Consider the following 18,896-nt stretch of genomic DNA (forward strand, 5'->3'; position numbering starts at 1 on the left):
CTGGTCATAGCAAACACCCTCTTCCAATTACACAAGAGATGACTCTACACATGGACATCCCCAGATGGTCAATACTGAAATCAGATCGATTATATTCTTTGCAGCCAAAGATGGAGAAGCTCTATACACTCAGCAAAAACAAGACCGGGAGCTGACTATGGCTCAGATCATGACCTCCTAATTGCCAAATTCAGACTTAAATTGAAGAAAGTAGGGAAAACCACTAGACCATTCAGGTATGACCTAAATCAAATCCCTTACGATTTTACAGTGGAAGTGACACGTAGACTCAAGGGATTAGATCTGATGGACAGAGTGCCTGAAGAACTGTGGATGGAGGTTCGTGACATTGTACAGGAGACAGTGATCAAGACCATCCCCAAGAAAAAGAAATGCAAAAAGGCAAAATGATTGTCTGAGGAGGCTTACATAAAGCTGAGAAAAGAAAAGACATGAAAGGTAAAGGAGAAAATGGGAGATATACCCATTTGAATGCAGAGTTCCAAAGAATAGCAAGGAGAGATAAGAAGGCCTTCCTCAGTGATCAATGCAAAGAAATAGAGGAAAACAGTAGAAAGGGAAAGACTAGAGATCTCTTCAAGAAAATTAGAGATACCAAGGGAACATTTCATGCAAAGATGGGCACAATAAAGGACAGAAATGATATGGACCTAACAGAAGCAGAAGATATTAAGAAGAGGTGGCAAGAATACACAGAAGAACTATACAAAAAAGATCTTCATGACCCAGATAACCACGATGGTGTGATCACTTACCTAGAGCCAGACATTAGGGAATGTGAAGTCAAGTGGACCTTAGGAAGCATCACTACGAACAAAGCTAGTGGAGGTAATGGAATTCCAGTTGAGCTATTTCAAATCCTAAAAGATGATGCTGTGAAAGTGCTGCACTCACTATGCATGCAAATTTGGAAACCTCAGCAGTGGCCACAGGACTGGAAGAGGTCAGTTTTCATCCCAATCCCAAAGAAAGGCAATGCCAAAGAATGCTCAAACTACTGCACAATTGTACTCATCTCACATGTTAGTAAAGTAATGCTCAAAATTCTCCAAGCCAGGCTTCAACAGTACGTGAACTGTGAACTTCCAGATGTTCAAACTGGACTTAGAAATGGCAGAGGAACCAGAGATCAAATTGCCAACATCTGCCAGATCATCGAAAAAGCAACAGAGTTCCAGAAAAGCATCATTTCTGCTTTATTGACTATGGCAAAGCCTTTGACTGTGTGGATCACAATAAACTGTGGAAAATTCAGAAATAGGTGGGAATACCAGACCACCTGCCTTGCCTCTTGAGAAACCTGTATGCAGGTCAGGAAGCAACAGTTAGAACTGGACATAGAACAACAGACTGGTTCCAAATAGGAAAAGGAGTACGTCAAGGCTGTATATAGTCAACCTGCTTATTTAACTTATATGCAGAGTACATCATGTGAAATGCCACACTGGATGAAGCACAAGCTGGAATCAAGAATGCTGGGAGAAATATCAATAACCTCAGATATGCAGATGACACCACCCTTATGGCAGAAAGCAAAAATAGAACTAAAGAGCCTCTTGATGAAAGTAAAAGAGGAGAGTAAAAAGCTGGCTTTAAACTTAACATTCAGAAAATGAAGTTCATGGCATCCGGTCCCATCACACCATGTCAAATAGATGGGGAAACAATGGAAACAGAGAATTTTTGGCAGGGAGCTCCAAAATCTCTGCAGATGGTGAGAGCAGCCATGAAATTAAAAGATGCTTGCTCTTTGGAAGAAAAGTTATGACCAACCTAGAAGGCATATTAAAAAGCAGAGACATTACTTTGCCAACAAAGTTCTGTCTAGTCTAAGCTATGGTTTTTCCAGTAGCGATGTATGGATGTGAGTTCAGTTCAGTTCAGTTGCTCAGTCATGTCCGACTCTTTGTGACCCCATGGACTGCAGCCTACCTGTCCATCACCAGCTCCCAGAGTTTACTCAAACTCACGTCCATTGAGTTGGTGATCCCATCCAACCATCTCATCCTCTGTCATCCCCTTCTCCTGCCTTCAATCTTTCCCAGCTACAGGGTCTTTTCAAATGAGTCAGCTCTTTGCATCAGGTAGCCAAAGTATTGGAGTTTCAGCTTCAACATCAGTCCCTCCAGTGAATATTCAGGACTGATTTTCTTTAGGATGGACTGGTTGGATCTCCTTGCAGTCCAAGGGACTCTCAAGAGTCTTTTCCAACACCACAGTTCAAAAGCATCAATTCCTTAGCGCTCAGCTTTCTTTATAGTCCAACTCTCACATCCATACATGACTACTGGAAAAACCATCGCTTTGACTAGATGGACTTAGTTGGCAAAGTAATGTCTCTGCTTTTTAATATGCTGTCTAGTTTGGTCATAACTTTTCTTCCAAGGGGCAAGCGTCTTTTAATTTCATGGCTGGAGTCACCATCTGCAGTGATTTTGGAGCCCCCCAAAATAAAGTCTGTCACTGTTTCCATTGTTTCCCCATCTATTTGCCATGAAGTGATGGGACCAGATGCCATGATCTTAGTTTTCTAAATGTTTCATTTTAAGCCAGCTTTTTCACTCTCCTCTTTCATTTTCATCAAGAGTCTCTTTAGTTCTTCTTCACTTTCTGCCATAAGGGTGTCATCATCTGCATGTCTGAGGTTATTGATATTTCTCCCAGCAATCTTGATTTCAGCTTATGCTTCCTCCAGCCCAGCATTTCTCATGTTGTACTCTGCATATAAGTTAAATAAGCAGGGTGACAATATATAGCCTTGACATACTCCTTTTCCTATTTGGAACCAGTCTGTTGTTCCATGTCCAGTTCTAACTGTTGCTTCCTGACCTGCATACAGATTTCTCAGGATGTAGGTCAGGTGGCCTTTTATTCCATCTCTTTCTGAATTTTCCACAGTTTATTGTGATCCATACAGTCAAAGTCACTAAAGCACTAGTGCCTAGTCACTAAAGCAGAAGTACATGTTTTTCTGAACTCTCTTACATTTTTGATGATCCAATGGATGTTAGCAATTTGATCTCTAGTTCCGCTGCCTTTTCTAAATCCAGCTTGAATATCTGGAAGTTCACGGACGTGAGAGTTGGAATATAAAGAAAGTTGAGCACTGAAGAATTGATGCTTTTGAACTGTGAAGTTGGAGAAGACTCTTGAGAATCCCTTGGACTGCAAGGAGATCCAACCAGTCAATCCTAAATGAAATCAGTCCTGAATATTCATTGGAAGTACTGTTGCTGAAGCTGAAACTCCAATACTTTGGCCACCTGATGCGAAGAACTGACTCACTGCAGAAGACCCTGTTGCTGGGAAAGATTGAAGGTAGGAGGAGAAGGGGTTAACAGAGGATGAGATGGTTGGATGGCATCACCGACTCGATGGACATAAGTTTGAGTAAGCTCTGGGAGTTGGTGATGGACAGGGAAGCCTGGCGTGCTGCAGTCCGTGGCGTCGCAAAGAGTTGGACACGACTGAGAGATTGAACTGAACTGAGTCTTTAAAGAGAATGAAGCAAGTCTGAATGTGCTAATGTGTAAAGACATCCATGACATAAGGTTGTTTTTCAAAACGTTGTAAGCAAATATGTATAACGTGACTCCATGTGTGTTTTTTTAAATCTGAAAATGTATGTTTCTATATGGACAGAATATTTCTGTCATTTATATATATGCATTTTGGTATATGTAGAATGAAACACAGACTCCTGAGAATAAGACTAGAGAGTCAGGAAATGACTTTTCTTTGTAGAGGTGCTTAGTCTAGGGTTTGAATTTATTTACTCTGAGCATACATTTTATAGTTTTTTTTTTTCAGTGAAGTAGAAAAAAGTCACAAGATCATTTTCTCCTCTTAATTGAAAGAAGTTTTATTTATTAATTTTCTTCCATATTTTACATGACTAAAATTCCAAGATATAAAAATTCTCAGCAGTTATTTTAATAGTATCTTTATCCCATGAGCTACTGTAACAATTTGTTGATGTATCTGAATTCAGCTAGGTTTTTTCCCTCCACCCACCCCAGATCCATAGGTTTTTGTTATATTCAAGTTCATAACCACCACCATGCTTAGTTATTAAGTAAATCGATTTTTAAGCAGAAGGTTTCCTATTCATATATTTAAGGCAAATCTTTAAGAGAAGAGTACTTTAAATTTCATTTGTAAATACATAGATTTCCATAGGAAGTCATAAATCCTCAAACAGAAAAATGTGCTTTCTCAGAATTATCCTGATATAGAAATGAAACTTGGGAGAAATAGTTTTACAGTAGAAAAGGGATTCAGTATATGATGAAAACATGAAGATTCTCAATTAGCTACAGTAGTAATAATGTACATTATTAGAGCTAAGAATCATTATTAGTGATGCAAACAAAAGTATTAATTCCCTGAAAGGCATGTATGAGTGCTAAGTTGCTTCACTCGTGTCTGACTCTTTGCGACCCTATGAACTGTATCCCGCCAGGCTCCTCAGTCCACGGGATTCTCCAGGCAGGAGTACTGGAGTAGGTTGCCATTCCGTCCTCCAGGGGATCTTCCTGACCCAGGGATTGAACCTGCCTCTCCTGCAACTCCTGCATTGCAGGCTGATTCTTTACCTCTGAGCCACCAGAGAAGCCACTGAAAGGCACATTTCTTTATAAAAATGATGCTTAGTCTTCCTCCTTGTATAATGAAAATATGTATTCAATATGTACACACATTAAAACCAAGATTTGATTTTAATATGCTGTTGCAGCATTGGATTCTTAAACTCCCTCTCTTCTTTTCCTTTATTATTAGTTTGAACAAATAATAACATTTTCTGGAGATCAGAGCATTGCGTTTGAAATGTCAAAATGCTAGAGAAAAAGAAGGAGTCATTTTAACTATCTAGAAAGATTTGCACAGTGAAAGTGCACAATTAGATCTTTACCTATGTAGGTCATGGCACATCTTACCCCTTTTTAGGTGGTCCTATTTGATGGTTCCACCCTCTTGGGCAATGAGTATCAAAGTGTTCCTCAGTTACCGCAGGAGAAATGGATTTCAATAAAATCTTACATGTTGGTATGGATGCTGGCTAATCAAAGAGGAATCTAGGGCACATTAGTTTTTGAAAGGCAGAAATAGACTTTTTCATCAAACCCATGGGAGAGCAGTGAAAAAACACCATAAAAAGCCTAATATAAAGGACATGACACTTGCCTGGAGAAAAGTTTTCGAGATGAAATTATTCACTTATTACCTCCTCCTACCTTCTTCCTTTCAGGTCAGTCATATCCATGGAACTGTGTCTGACCCCTATGGTTCATCTTGATAGCTCTCTTATTTGGCTTCTTCATAACATTTTGAGTATCATTCAAGCTAACCCTGCATTATGTGTGACAGTGCATCTTTTGAGTATCTTAGATGTATAAATCATGGTCTCAATAATGAAATTTTATTGTCTTTAGCACATAGACCATGTCATTTTTTTTGTTTCCCCTAGTTTCTACCATGGCCTTAGGTATACAGTAGCATGTTGGGATAATATTTTAATAAATTAGCTTCTCTGTGTGTGTATCCTTACACCTAGCCCTCCCCATATTCACCAAAGATATTTCATCACCTAAGAGAAAGGTTATTACAGCAGAAGAGCAGAAAACTAAAAAGTTAATTCGCAACCTTTGAGTTTTAAAAAGCCTATTAAGAGTTTCAGGAACCAGGGCTTTTGAGCTTCAGAAGCTTAAGCCCTAAAGAACCCAGGTCATACACTTCATGACATACATATAGATTTGAAAGGATACAGGATCAACCTGAGCCAATTTTTTTTTCTCCCCAGACTAGATGAAAATTCCATGGGATGTGAGAGGAGTGAATTAGGACAGAAGTCCTTGATAAGACCCCTAACAGAGATGCAGTTACCTGCCCTATGGGGCAAGACCCAAGTGGAAGACAAAGGAGAGAGGGTTGGAGAAAGCTGAGTAGATGGGACTGTGCCTGGCCTCTCCCTCACGGAGAGGGAGGCAACAAGCTCTGAAGGGCTCCCCTGAGTCCAGCCTGGCTCCAGCCCTGTGGACTAGAGTTGGTTGCAGCCTTATCATTCTCCAGACTCCAGTGAGTTCTGGGGAAGAACCCAGTGTTTTCTGAGTAGTGCTGAGTGGCCTCAAGACCTGAGGAAACTTTAAGTCAAGGTTAAGGAGGTATGGCGGTGATCTGACTCCAACTGAAATTGAGGCCTGGGTGGAATTTAAATATCCTTGCAACACATGTGCAGGGACAATTAAGGCTATCTGTGACAATGTACCTGTCAGTGGTTCTAGGGTGGAGAGCAGAAAACAAAAGATCAAATACTTTCTCTTTGTCTTAGCCACAGCCCAGAGATTGTGGGGAGAACGTGAATGGTCTGAGATTAAGTTTTATATTACCTGGAGGAATGGGAGCCCCTAATAAACTAATCACAAGAAAAAACTGCTTGCTCACCTGAATTTGTGGGTTGACACTTATAGTAACCCTGCCAAGGCACTCTATATTTGGTCAGTTGGATGGACTTGATGAACCAAAGCCTTTTTCCTGAGGCCAACATTTAAGAGAAAATTGAATCAGAAGACAAGAAGCCCCTGCTGAGGGTTGGGTAAATTAGTAGGTATTGAAGTGCTCCCTGAACTGTCCTCGCCTTAGTCTGCTTTCACTCTAACACTTCTCAGCTTCTTTAGTCCTCAGCAGTGACCATGGTGTTGCAAATACCGAATACTGCAATACCCCTGGTTAGCCAAAGGAGAGTCCAGCTAGGGTCACTCGACTGTTTACTAGGGCAGAAGGGTGAATTCGGGCATTTTAGAGTTTTCCCAGACATGCATAGGTAGAAACAAGAAGAGATTTTAATATGAGTCTCAGATATCCAACTTTGTGTGTAGTTACAAATGTATGACTTGATCACTGATTTTCAGCAGGTAAACAGAACTGGACAGGTTCATATTTTTAAGTAGGCTGTAGCCTCAGTACTGCATATGGTAGGACCATGTTATTTATTAAATTTTGTGGGCCTGCTCTATTTGTGCTATGGAAAGGCAGAGGTCTCCAGAGTCAATTGGGGTTGTCGAATCACATTCAGTGAATGTCCTAGCATCTCAGTTAAAGAATCCTACTATTGAGGGACTCCCCTGGAATAATCAGTTAAAAGCAGTAGCATTAAGCAGCTAACGGTGCCGGGAAATCAATACCGGTATGGGGAAGAAACAATTCCCTGCAATGACTTCTATGCAAATTTTGATTCTTATACCTAATGACATTAGGATCCACTAATGACACATAACTCAATGAGGAGCTTCTTTCCCAGTTAAGTGTGAAGCACATTTTTGCCCCTCCAACCTTGGTGGCCACTTGGGAGGCCTACTGTCACTGCTGGGAAGCCATAGATTAGGGAAAGGCAGCCCAGCTTTCTTTGTATGTATCACTTCTGTGGAAGAGATGGAGCTCAGATAAAAAGGAAGACTTTCTGGAGATTGGCATGGGTCCCTGAAAGGGCCAAGACCGTTGCTTCTTTCATTTACTGAGCATTTGTCCATGCTGGCCCTGCACCTTTAATTGTTCCTTCTCCACTTATGGCCAGCAGAATCCAGTAAAAGACACCTGAAGCTCAGCTCAAACTGCTTCGAGACTTTTTCCAGATTCCACTTCTTCTTCACAGCCTTTTGTCCCAAAATGTGGATCGAAAGAAATGTTGTATTTCTTTTGTTCTCTAAACATGATTTGGCTTCCCAGTGAGGTCTGGGGAAGAACCAGTGTTTTCTGGGTAGCACTGAGTGCCCTCAAGACCTGAGGAAACTTCAAGTCAAGGTTAAGGAGACATGGCAGTGATCTGACTCCAACTGAAATTGAGGCCTGGGTGAAATTTGAATATCCTTGCAGCACATGTGTGGGGACAATTAAGGCTATCTGTGACAATGTACCTGTCAGTGGTTCCAGGTGGACAGCAAAAAACAAAAGATCAGATGGTACTAGTGGTAAGGAAATCGCCTGCCAATGCAGGGGCACAGGGGACCTGGATTCGATCCCTGGGTTGGGAAGATCCCCTGGAGAAGGAAATGACAACCCACTACAGTATTCTTGCCTGGAGAATTCCATGGACAGAGGAGCCTGGTGGGCTACAGTCCATGGGGGTCAAAAGAGTTGGACATAACTGAAGCGACTTAGCACAAACATGATTTAATCTGTTTAGAGACCACACTGTGTTGTGCTGTGCTTAGTTGCTCAGTCATGTCCAACTCTTTGCGACCCCATGGACGGTAGCCCACCAGGCTCCTTTGTCCCTGGAATTCTCCAGGCAAGAATACTGGAGTGGGTTGCCATGCCCTGCTCCAGGGGATCTTCCCAACCCAGGGGTCGAACCCAGGTCTCTTGCATGCAGGCGGATTCTTTACTGTTTGAGCCACCAGGGAAGCCCAAGAATACTGGAGTGGGTATCCTATCCCTTCTCCAGGGAACTTCCTGACCCAGGAATCAAACGAGGGTCTCCTGCATTGTAGGTGGATTCTTTACCAGCTGAGCTGCCAGGAAGCCCAGAGACCACACAGCCCCACCCAAATTTGGTAGAAAATTCAATGTCAGGATTATTGAGGCCTCCAGGGTCATGTTAAGTGCTGTTTCCCAGAAAATCACTGGGAGTGCTCAGATCTTCAGTCTACACCCTGGATGGTCTCTAACAGAGCTAACAGCTCTGCTGATTCTGCTTAAGCTGAGGTGGAGGGTTTCTGTCCAGGCTGGGAGCCCCGGATCAACCTGCAGTCTAGCCTTCCTTGGATATCACTTTGCAATTTTCTTCCGAGGTCTTGTCACCTTCCTGTGCACTGTCAGGAAACAGGGCGCCTAAATGCTCTACTTGTAGAATTGGTAAAACTCCAGTAGCCTTGCCAGTTTGGAGGGTCAGTCTTAAAGCTCTAAGTCCCTCTTTATGTGAGGTACCAAACCTCAGAGCCGCTTCCATTTTAGCACAGCAGTTTAGCTCTTTGCTTCCTTTTGCCTTGGCTTTAGAACACACCATTCTTTTAACTTTGACCTGGGAGCTGTTGAATCCCCAGGTTTCTAGGTCATAAGGCTTGTACTACTCTTGACCTGTGGTGTTGGGGAAGACTCTTGAGAGTCCCTTGGACTTCAAGGAGATTGAATCAATCCATCCTAAAGGAAATCAGTCCTGAATATTCATTGGAAGGACTGAGGCTGAAGCTGAAACTCCAATACTTTGGCCACCTGATGTGAAGAACTGACTCATTGGAAAAGACCCTGATGCTGGGAAAGATTGAAGGCAGGAGGAGAAGGGGACGAGAGGATGAGACGGTTGGATGGTATCACCCACTCAATGGACATGAGTTTGAGTAAACTCCGGGAGTTGGTGATGGACAGGGAGGCTTGGTGTGCTGCAGTCCATGGGGTCGCAAAGAGTCAGACACGACTGAGTGACTGAACTGAACTGAACTGAGGGTGTGTGTGAGCCTGCGTGTTTGCACATGTGTGGGTGGATATTGGAAAGGAGAGAGGGAGGGGCTCTTCTTCTGTTTGAATTTCCCCTTCTCAACCTCCCTGCTCCTTCACCCTGCTTCACTTAGCAAACTCCTAGCCATCCTTCAAGACTCAGCTTATATGTCACTCTTTTCGATGTTTTCCATGGCCCCTTACTCTAATTAGGGTCCCATTGCATGCATGGATAGCACCTTGCAGCTATTGTACGTAGCACATACCATGATGGTAATGAGTTATTAAAGTGATTGTTAATATTAGTTAATATTAATATTGGTTTGTAAGTTCTGTAAGGATAGGAACTAATCTTTTTGTTCATTGTTATATTCCCATGCCTTCCAATATCTGACATTTAGAAGATGAAAAAGAATGAAATAAGTGAATAAATGAAGAGGAAAATTTGCATATTTTTGAAGTAATGCAGAAGTTATTTTCTAATCTTTCTTTAAGTTTATATAGTAGTGATAGCTTATAGGATGAAAATAGACTGCATTGACTATTGTGCTGAAAGAGTTGGCATAGAATTGTTTATATTATCCTTTTCAACATATATAGTATCTGTAGTGATATCTTTTTTCATTCCTTGTATTGGTAATTTGAGTATTCTCTCTTAGACTTTGTGAAATAAAAAATTTCCTATTCATCTAAGAAACACATTAAGAGAGTGAAAAGCAAGCCAGTGTGGGAGAAAATATTTGAAATCTAAATAATGGGTAAAGGGCTTATATTCAAAATATATAAACAATTTCTACAAATCAATTAAAAATAAAAATATAGATAACAATTTAAAAATTGTAAAGACTTGAACAGATATTTCACAAAATAAGGTTTTAAAATGGTCACCAAGTGTCGCTAGTCATCAAAGAAATGCAAATTAAAACCACAATGAGATATAACTACACATCTACCAGGATAAAAGACCAACAATACCCAGTATTATCAAGGATGGGGGAGCTGCTAAAACTTTCATGCACTGTTGAATGGAATCTTAATTGGTACAATCATTTTGGAAAACTGGCAGCATCTACTCAAGTTGAATATATATGTGTACACAGTGGCCTTACAAGTCAATCAATCTATCTCTCCAATAGAAATGCATACGTGTGTGCACCAAAAGACATGCAAAATATTCATAGCAGCATTATTTGTGATAGCACCAAACTGAAAGAAACCCAAATGTTCATCAACATTGGACTAGATAAATACATTGTGGTATATTCACACCATGTCATATCACAGAGCAATTAGAAAAAGTGAACTACTACTACACCAAACAACTGACTTAATTTCACAGGCATAAGTTGAGAAAGAAGCTAGATGCAAAAGAGTCCATTTATATCAAGTTCATATACAGACAAAATTAATCAATGATGATAGAGATCAGAATAATAGTAGAACAGGAGGGACATTAGAGAGACATTTGGGAAGTTGATTAACGTTCTAAGTCCTGATCTAGGTGGTGGTAACATGGTGTGCTCACTTTATAAAAGTTAACCAGTCTGCATTGAAACATGTATATTATCATATGTGAAACAGAACACCATTCCAGGTTCCATGCATCAGACAAATGCTCAGGGCTGGGGCAATGGGATGACCCAGAGGGATGGGATGGGGAGGAATGTGGGAGGGGGGTTCAGGATGGGGAACACATGTAAACCTATGGCTGATTCATGTCAATGTATGGCAAAAACCACTACAATATTGTAAAGTAATTAACCTCCAACTAAAATAAATAAATTTATTAAAAAAAAAGTTAACCAGTCTGTACAATTAAGATTTACCTTTATTGTATATATGTGTGGTCTTTGTGTGGTGTGTGTGCTAAGTTGCTTCAGTAGTGTCTGACTCTTTGTGACCCTATGGACTGTAGCCCACAAGGCTCCTCTGTCCATGGGATTCTCGAGGCAAGAATACTGGAGTGGGTTTCCATGCCCTCCTCCAGGGGATCTTCCCCACCCAGGGATCAACCCATGTATGTCTCTTTTGTCTCTTGCATTGTCAGGTGAGTTCTTTACCACTAGCACCACCTGGGAAGCCATGTTATACTTTAAAAGTTTTTAAAACTAAAATGAAAATGAATATATTAGAGAGAGTTACACTGCGTGATTTTTAATGCTCCTTACAGTTCTAACATGCTATGATTTTGTGTGAAATTTCTTCAAAAATAGTAAAATCATCTACAAATATACAGTGTTATTATCAGTGGTAGTTGAAATTGAATTCCTAGTGATTTCTTGATCAAACAGTGGCAAATAATTTGCTTTAAATTTCTATATATTTATTTCCAACTTCAAAAATTTGTTACTTCTCTCCTTTTCTGGCTATTGTTCATTTTCTAGTTTCTTTGAACTTTTCTGTCAAGACCCTTGATGAGAAACCAGAGACAAATATCATGGAGAGTAATCTTGAACCCTCTTAAATTTTGAGCTGGCAGTGGACAATGGCAAATCCTTGAAAAGTTTAAGGAGAATGGTTCATGATTCTTTGAGTTAGCTGTGGCTTTGCATGCCTTAGACAAGGTTTTCTACTTACATGCATAATGTAGCATTGGAAATAATACTGATTTTTCCAATCACTTGACCTCTGTCAGGAGTTCATAATTCTAATGTCAGGTGAAAATCATGCTAGAAGAATAATAAGATACATTTGACATTCATTTCCAAAAGTAGTCATTCAAATTGTATTGTTTTATCATTGCCATTAGTTTTCTTTCCCTCAGCCTTGCCAGTAAAATTCAGTTAATGAATCTACCAGTAAGCACAGTTAATAGAGAGGCTGACATTTTCTCAGAGATGAGGCTTTGGCTTTACCGAGGCCACTGAATTTGTTCAAAACCCAATATACATTTTTCCCCCTTGGAAGTGTTTCTGTCTTTCAGGTATTCATTAAGAACTCAACTTTCTTGGTATCTAAATGAGTTTCCTTTAAAGGTATATCACCTAATTCTTGGGCTGGGAAAAGATGTCAGAAAATTCTTTAAATCTATCTAGTAAAGTATTTTAAATGCTCATCTTGCACTTTTGAGTGAAGTGTAATTTACATTTCATAAAAGTAGAAGCTGAGCAGCAAGCTGTAAGTAATTATCATATAATTAAATGTCTACTATGAAGGGAAGAAAAACGTGAGTGCCTTCGTGCTTTCCGTGACTGGGTTATGCAATGGCAAATTAAATTTCATCTTTTTATCTGAGGAAGGCTCCAGGGGAGCTACTCAGGGTTTGAAGAGATACCTCTGAGTTGCCAGTATAGTTGCAGTTGGGAACTGAGGCAATCCCTTTGCTGTCCAAGCAGACCATATGAAAATGGATTCCACAGCTTTGCCTTTAGAAACGGAAACCAATGTGTCTATTCCTCTCAGTGACTTTGAAAACCTTTCCCCCTTATGTTTAACATTTATACATAGGAAACCACTATCATAATTAGCACTTAATAATTACAATGGATGAGGTTTTTTTTTTTTTTTCAAATTCACAAAGAAGTTGGCTTGGGGGATGATAATCAAATGCCAAGTGTGTTTGTAATTAGGTGAAATGCTCCCCCTGATCTGATTTTGTTTAACATGTATTTAAAAATATTCGTTGAGTTCAAGATGCCATGGGGCATTCAAAGGTCAAAAAAGACATGGTCCCTGCTTTGTGGGAGATTATAGTCAGGAAGGGGATAAAAGCTATGCACACAAATAACTACAAAACAAGGCAAAATTGGATAGTTATCCGAGAATCCAAGTCGTGGAGGTGCTCGGGGGAAAAAGTAATCACTTTTTTTTCTGGCTATGTCGAGCTGGTCAGGTTTGAGGAGGACAGTATATTATCTGGTATACGAAGGATAGACTTATAAGAAGAGATATTGAGGAAACCATGAGCAATGATAGATGTGGGAAACCAGCCCAAGGGCTTCAGGGAGTGAAGTAGACCAATTTGGTTACATATTCAACAGTCATAGTGGCAATTTATCTCAATTTATGAATAATAAGTGCTGGGTTTTACAGACTTTCTCCCTAGTCGTTTTGACTATAACGTGATATTCTTGACTGTTTACACTGTTTGGGGGCATTAGATATACATGTAGGGGTATAGTGTGAGATACAGATGAAAATGGACATATGGAATTGAATTGCAAAGACTCTAGGGCACCAATGTTATGGAGATAGACTTTACTCAGAGAATCATTTACTTAAAAAGATCTTATTGGTGGACTATTGTGTGCCAGACACTTTAAAAGGGATTTAGAGTAAAAAAGAAAGAAAAGGCATGTGGAGTACAGTGCTGAATACCTTTTCTACCCACAAGGAAATTAATTTAGTGGGGGCAGTGGGTGAGAGGTGCTGAGGGCATCTGTTCTAGACCCTAGAGAGGATGTAGGGTGTCAGCAGAGGCATTCTAGACGTGGTAATGTCTGAGTTGAAATATGAGAGTGTGGCTTTTCCTGAAACATGGGATATAGGAAGGGTGTTTCAAGCAGAGAAATGGGAAGGCTATTTTGAGCAGAGAGAGCAGGTAGTCGTAGAGGTGTAGAGAATCTGGAGAGTTCCTAGCAGTGCTGGGTTTGAACCTAGGGTGTGAACTGAGTGGTAAAGAGAGAACACTGGAGGACTCAACAGGGGCCTGATCATGAAAAGCCTTAGAGAGGCTACTAAAATCATGCATGTGGAGCCAATATGACCTTGAGTTACAAATACAGCAGTGGGGAGGAAGGAGGGGGCCACGCATTTGAGAGATATTTAGGGGCTAGAATTGACAGACTTGCTAACCAGTGGAATGCCACTGACAAGGTGGATGATAGAGTGCGAGGATGAATCTGAGGCTTGAACCTGGGTGTCAGGGAGTGCCATTCACTCAGAGGAGGAACACAAGTGGATGAGAATGAAATTATTAGCTTTGTTTTACCCATGTTGAGTGTGAGGGCCCATCAGATGTACAAATGGAGATGATGGCCAAAAGTGTACTATATTACTTGGAGTACAGAAATGTAGGTTGGGCTGTAGATAGAGTATTGAGAGTCACAGTATTGGGAATATCCAAATGTCTACAGGATCCAGGTAGGTACCATAAATGGATGATTCTGCCTAGGGCTGAAATGGGGTTAAGGCAAGAGATGTGTACAGGCCCTGCCTAAAAGCAGTCACATTTTTAAAAACTCTGGTAAACCAGGTAAACAAAACCTAGCCGCAGGCCACATGAAGCTTCAAGCAGCGTTTTCCATCTTTGATATATAGAGTAATTATCCATTAGAGTGAGTGTAGAGCTTCCATGCAGAGAGAATATGTAGAATACAAGAAAAAGCCAAACACATAACTCCAGAGGAGCAACAGAAAGAACAAGCAAATATGTGTATGTGTGTGGGGTAGGGTGGAGGAAAAGTTGGCAGAGAATTGTGTTAAATTCTACAGAGTTAGATAAGGAGTGTGAACTTTCTATAGGAATTTGCACCATAGAGGGGATTGCTAACTTTAACCGAAGCCTATTCAGTGGTGTGGTGGGGTCTAAAGCCAGAATGTTGTGGCTCGAGAATTTATCGGAGAAGAGGAAGTGAAAACTGTGTATAAAATTCTTTCAAGAAACGTGGTTGTGAATGGGAGGTGGGCAGTTGGGTGGTGGTTGAAAGTGAAAGTGAAGTCGCTCAATCGTGTCCAACTCTGTGACCACATGGACTGTAGCCTACCAGATTCCTTTGTCCATGGGATTTTCCAGGCAAGAATACTGGAGTGGGTTGCCATTTCCTTCTCCAGGAGATCTTCCTGATCCAGGGATTGAACCTGAGTCTCCAGCATTGTAGGCAGACACTTTACCATCTGAGCCACCAGGGAAGTTTATGCAGGCATACCAGGAGAGACAGGAGCACATTGTGTGCCAGAGGGAGAGGGTGGAGGTTGAAAATATAGGAATGAACAGGATGTGTTGATGAATCTGAAGTCCCTGGAGTAGCAGGAACAGAGGAGATCCAGAACACAGGTGGAAGAATTAGGCTTAGGGCACCATTCCAGGGAAGTTTATGCAGGCATACCAGGAGAGACAGGAGCACATTGTGTGCCAGAGGGAGAGGGTGGAGGTTGAAAATATAGGAATGAACAGGATGTGTTGATGAATCTGAAGTCCCTGGAGTAGCAGGAACAGAGGAGATCCAGAACACAGGTGGAAGAATTAGGCTTAGGGCACCATTCTACTGATATTAAAGATAATTTCATTTAACACAGAGCTTTTACACCCTATTAAACACTGTTCTTGGTGCTGAAGTGTAATTGTTTAAGGAAAGTGAAAGTTGCTCAGTCCTGTCGACTCTTTGCGACCTCATGGACTATACAGTCCATGGAATTCTCCAGGCCAGAATACTAGAGTGGGTTGCCTTTCCCTTCTCCAGGGGATCTTCCCAACCCAGGGATCAAACCCAGGTCTCCCTCATTGCAGGCAGATTCTTTGCCAGCTGAGCCACGAGGGAAGCCCAAGAATTCTGGAGTGGGTAGCCTATCCCTTCTTCAGGGGATCTTCCCGACACAGGAATCGAACCAGAGTCTCCTGCATTGCAGACGGATTCTTTACCAACTGAGCTATCAGGGAAGCCCAATTGTTTAAAGAAGTAAGACAAAAATTCTTGCCCCTATGGAACTTATATTCCAGAAAGATTGAGTACGTACAAGAGAAAATATGTGTAAATAGGTATGGGGCAATGGGAATGTAGTCAAAGTGTTCTTTTCTTTTTGTTTGGTGATGAAAATGCCTTTTTAAAAAAAACTTTAATTGTAGGATAATTACTTTACACTATTGTGATGGTTTATGCCATGCATGAGCATGAGATGGCCATAGGTATACATGTGTCCCCTCCCTTTTATACCCTCTCTCACCTCCCTCCCCCTCTCACCCCTCCAGTTTGTCACAGAGCACTGGCTTTGGGTTCCCTGCATCATACAGCAAACTCCCACTGGCTATCTATTTTACATATGGTAATGTGTATTATTTAAAGACCTCTATTTTCTCTGTGACCAGAGGAAGAGATATTAGGGTAGGAGGCTTAGAAGATATTGGAGAAATTTTGAAATAACTACTGTGATTCACATCAAAGAGGAGTCCAGGAACAAACAAAGGGACTTCTGAGCACCAAGATCCATATGTGTTTTGCAGTAGAGGAGGGATCCATAAGTTTTTTTCTGTAAAGGACCAGACAGTAAATATTTCAGGCTTTGTAGGCTGGAAGATGCCTATAATAACTGACTATTCAAATCTGTTGTAGTTCCAAAGCAGCTATAGAGAACAGGTAAACGAATGGGCATGGCTGTGTTCTATCCAATAAGACTTATTTAGCAAAACAGGTGGAGGTCTGGATGTAGACTGTGCTGTAGTAGAGCCTTCACAGGGTGAGAGCTGCTTCATAAAACAAATTTATTTGGCAGGACCCTGGAGGTGGGTGGGAGGGTGGATGCTGTTGCATTGGTTCGGGTGAGAGTTAATAGATCTGAACTAGCATGGCAGCAGTGAGTATGGAAAGGACGGGAGAGTAAGGAGAGATACAGTGTCCTGCCAGTCAGGGGAGGAGTCGACAATGTCAAATGCTGCAGAGAGCTCTAGCAAGCTGAGGCTAGAAAAGAGGACTTTGTTATCGGCTTTGCTATTTAGGAGGTCGGTGCTGAGTGTGAAAGCAGTTAATATAGGCACAGGGAGTGGAAGCCACATTGCTCCCATCAGGAGTGCTTCCACTTTTTTAAAAATTTTATCAAGTTTCCTTAAAAATGTTACCAAATTTTATCCGAATAATGCATGAAAATGAAAGTGTTAGTCGCTCAGTCGTGCCTGACTCTTTGCAACCCCACGGACTATAGCCCTCCAGGCTCCTCTGTCCATGGAATTCTCCAGACAAGAATACTGGAGTGGGTTGCCATTCCCTTCTCCAGGGGATCTTCTTGACCCAGGGATCGAACCTGGATCTCCTGCATTGCAGGCAGAGTCTTTACCATCTGAGCCACCAGGGAAACTGAGATTGATGTTAATTCTTATTTAAGTGTTTGGTATAATTATTCAGTGAAACCATCCAGGCTTAGAGATTTGTTGTGGGGAGTTTTGAAATTACTAAGTCAATTTTGTTATATTGCTATTCAATTTATCTATTTAATATTGGATGAGGTTGTGTGGCGGGGCTTCCCAGGTGGCGCTAGTGGTAAAGAACCTGCCTGCCAGTGCAGGAGATTGAAGAGATGTGGGTTCCATCCCTGGGTCAGGAAGATTCCCTGGAGGAGGGCAGGGCAACTCACTCCAGTATTCTTGCCTGGAGAATCCCATGGGTAGAAGAACCTGGAGGGCTACAGTCCATAGGATCACAAAGAGTTGGACACGACTGAAACGACTTAGCATGCATGCACACACGAGGTTGTGTGGCATTGTATTTTCTTAAGAATCAGCCCATATCAACTAAGTTGTTGAATTTATGTGTGTAGAGTTGTTTGCAGTGTTCCCTTATGTCTGCAAGGTTTGTAGTGATGTTTCTTATTTGATTCCTTATACTGCTAATCTGTGTTTTCTCTTTTTTTCTTTGTCATTTTTTCTAGAAATTTGTCAACTTTATTGCTGTTTCCAAAGAACCATCTCTTTTTTAATTGATTTTCTCCATTGTGTCTTTGTTTGCCATTTCATTGAATCTGTTCTTTGCTATTTCCTTCCTTCTGATTGCTTTGATTTTATTTTCTTTCTTTTTTTCTTGATTCTTGAGTCAGGAGCTTAGATTATTGATTTGAGACTTTTATTTTTTGTAATGTATGCATTCAGTGCTGTAAATTTCCCTGTAAGCTATGTCCCACAAACTTGAATATGTTGTGTTTTCATTTTCATTTATTTTAAAGTATTTTTGAGTATACCCTCAGATTTCTTCTTTGACTCATGGATTATTTAGGAGTGTGTTATTTAGTTTCCAAGTGTTTAAAGATTTTCCTGTTATTTTTCTATTGCTTATTTCTTATATGACTTCCTTGGTAGGTTAGTCACTCAGTCGTGTTTGACTCTTTGTGACCCCATAGACTGCAGTCCACCAGGCTGCTCTGTCCATGGAATTCTCCAGGCAAGAATACTGGAGTGGGTTGCCATGCCCTTCTCCAGGGAATCTTCCTGACCCAGGGATCAAACCCAGGTTTCTTGCATTGCAGACAGATTCTTTACCATCTAAGCCACTATTTCTTTTAAATTTGTTGAGTCTTGTGTTATGGTCCATGATATAGTCTATATTGGTATATGCTCCTTGGGCACTTGAAAAGTGTATGTATCTGTTGTTATTGGTTGTAATGTTCTGTATATTACATTAGATCCTGTTAGTGGTTTGTGCTGTTCATTTCTACATCCTTGTAGATTTCCTATCTAGTTTTTCTATGAACTGTTGAGACCTAGAGTGTTGAAGTCCATTACCAGCGTGGTAGATTTGTCTGTT

General features: G+C 41.0%; 1 protein-coding gene across 4 annotated transcripts in view; it reads left to right on the forward strand.

Moving 5' to 3' along the window:
• Nucleotides 1-18,896, forward strand: part of SMARCA1 (SNF2 related chromatin remodeling ATPase 1) — a 777,971-nt gene that overhangs the window by 154,261 nt on the left and 604,814 nt on the right. The window lies entirely within an intron of this gene.

The sequence above is a fragment of the Giraffa tippelskirchi genome, chromosome X (genome assembly GCF_054371585.1).
Source record: "Giraffa tippelskirchi isolate mGirTip1 chromosome X, T2T-mGirTip1v1.2.pri, whole genome shotgun sequence".
NCBI lineage: Eukaryota > Metazoa > Chordata > Mammalia > Artiodactyla > Giraffidae > Giraffa > Giraffa tippelskirchi.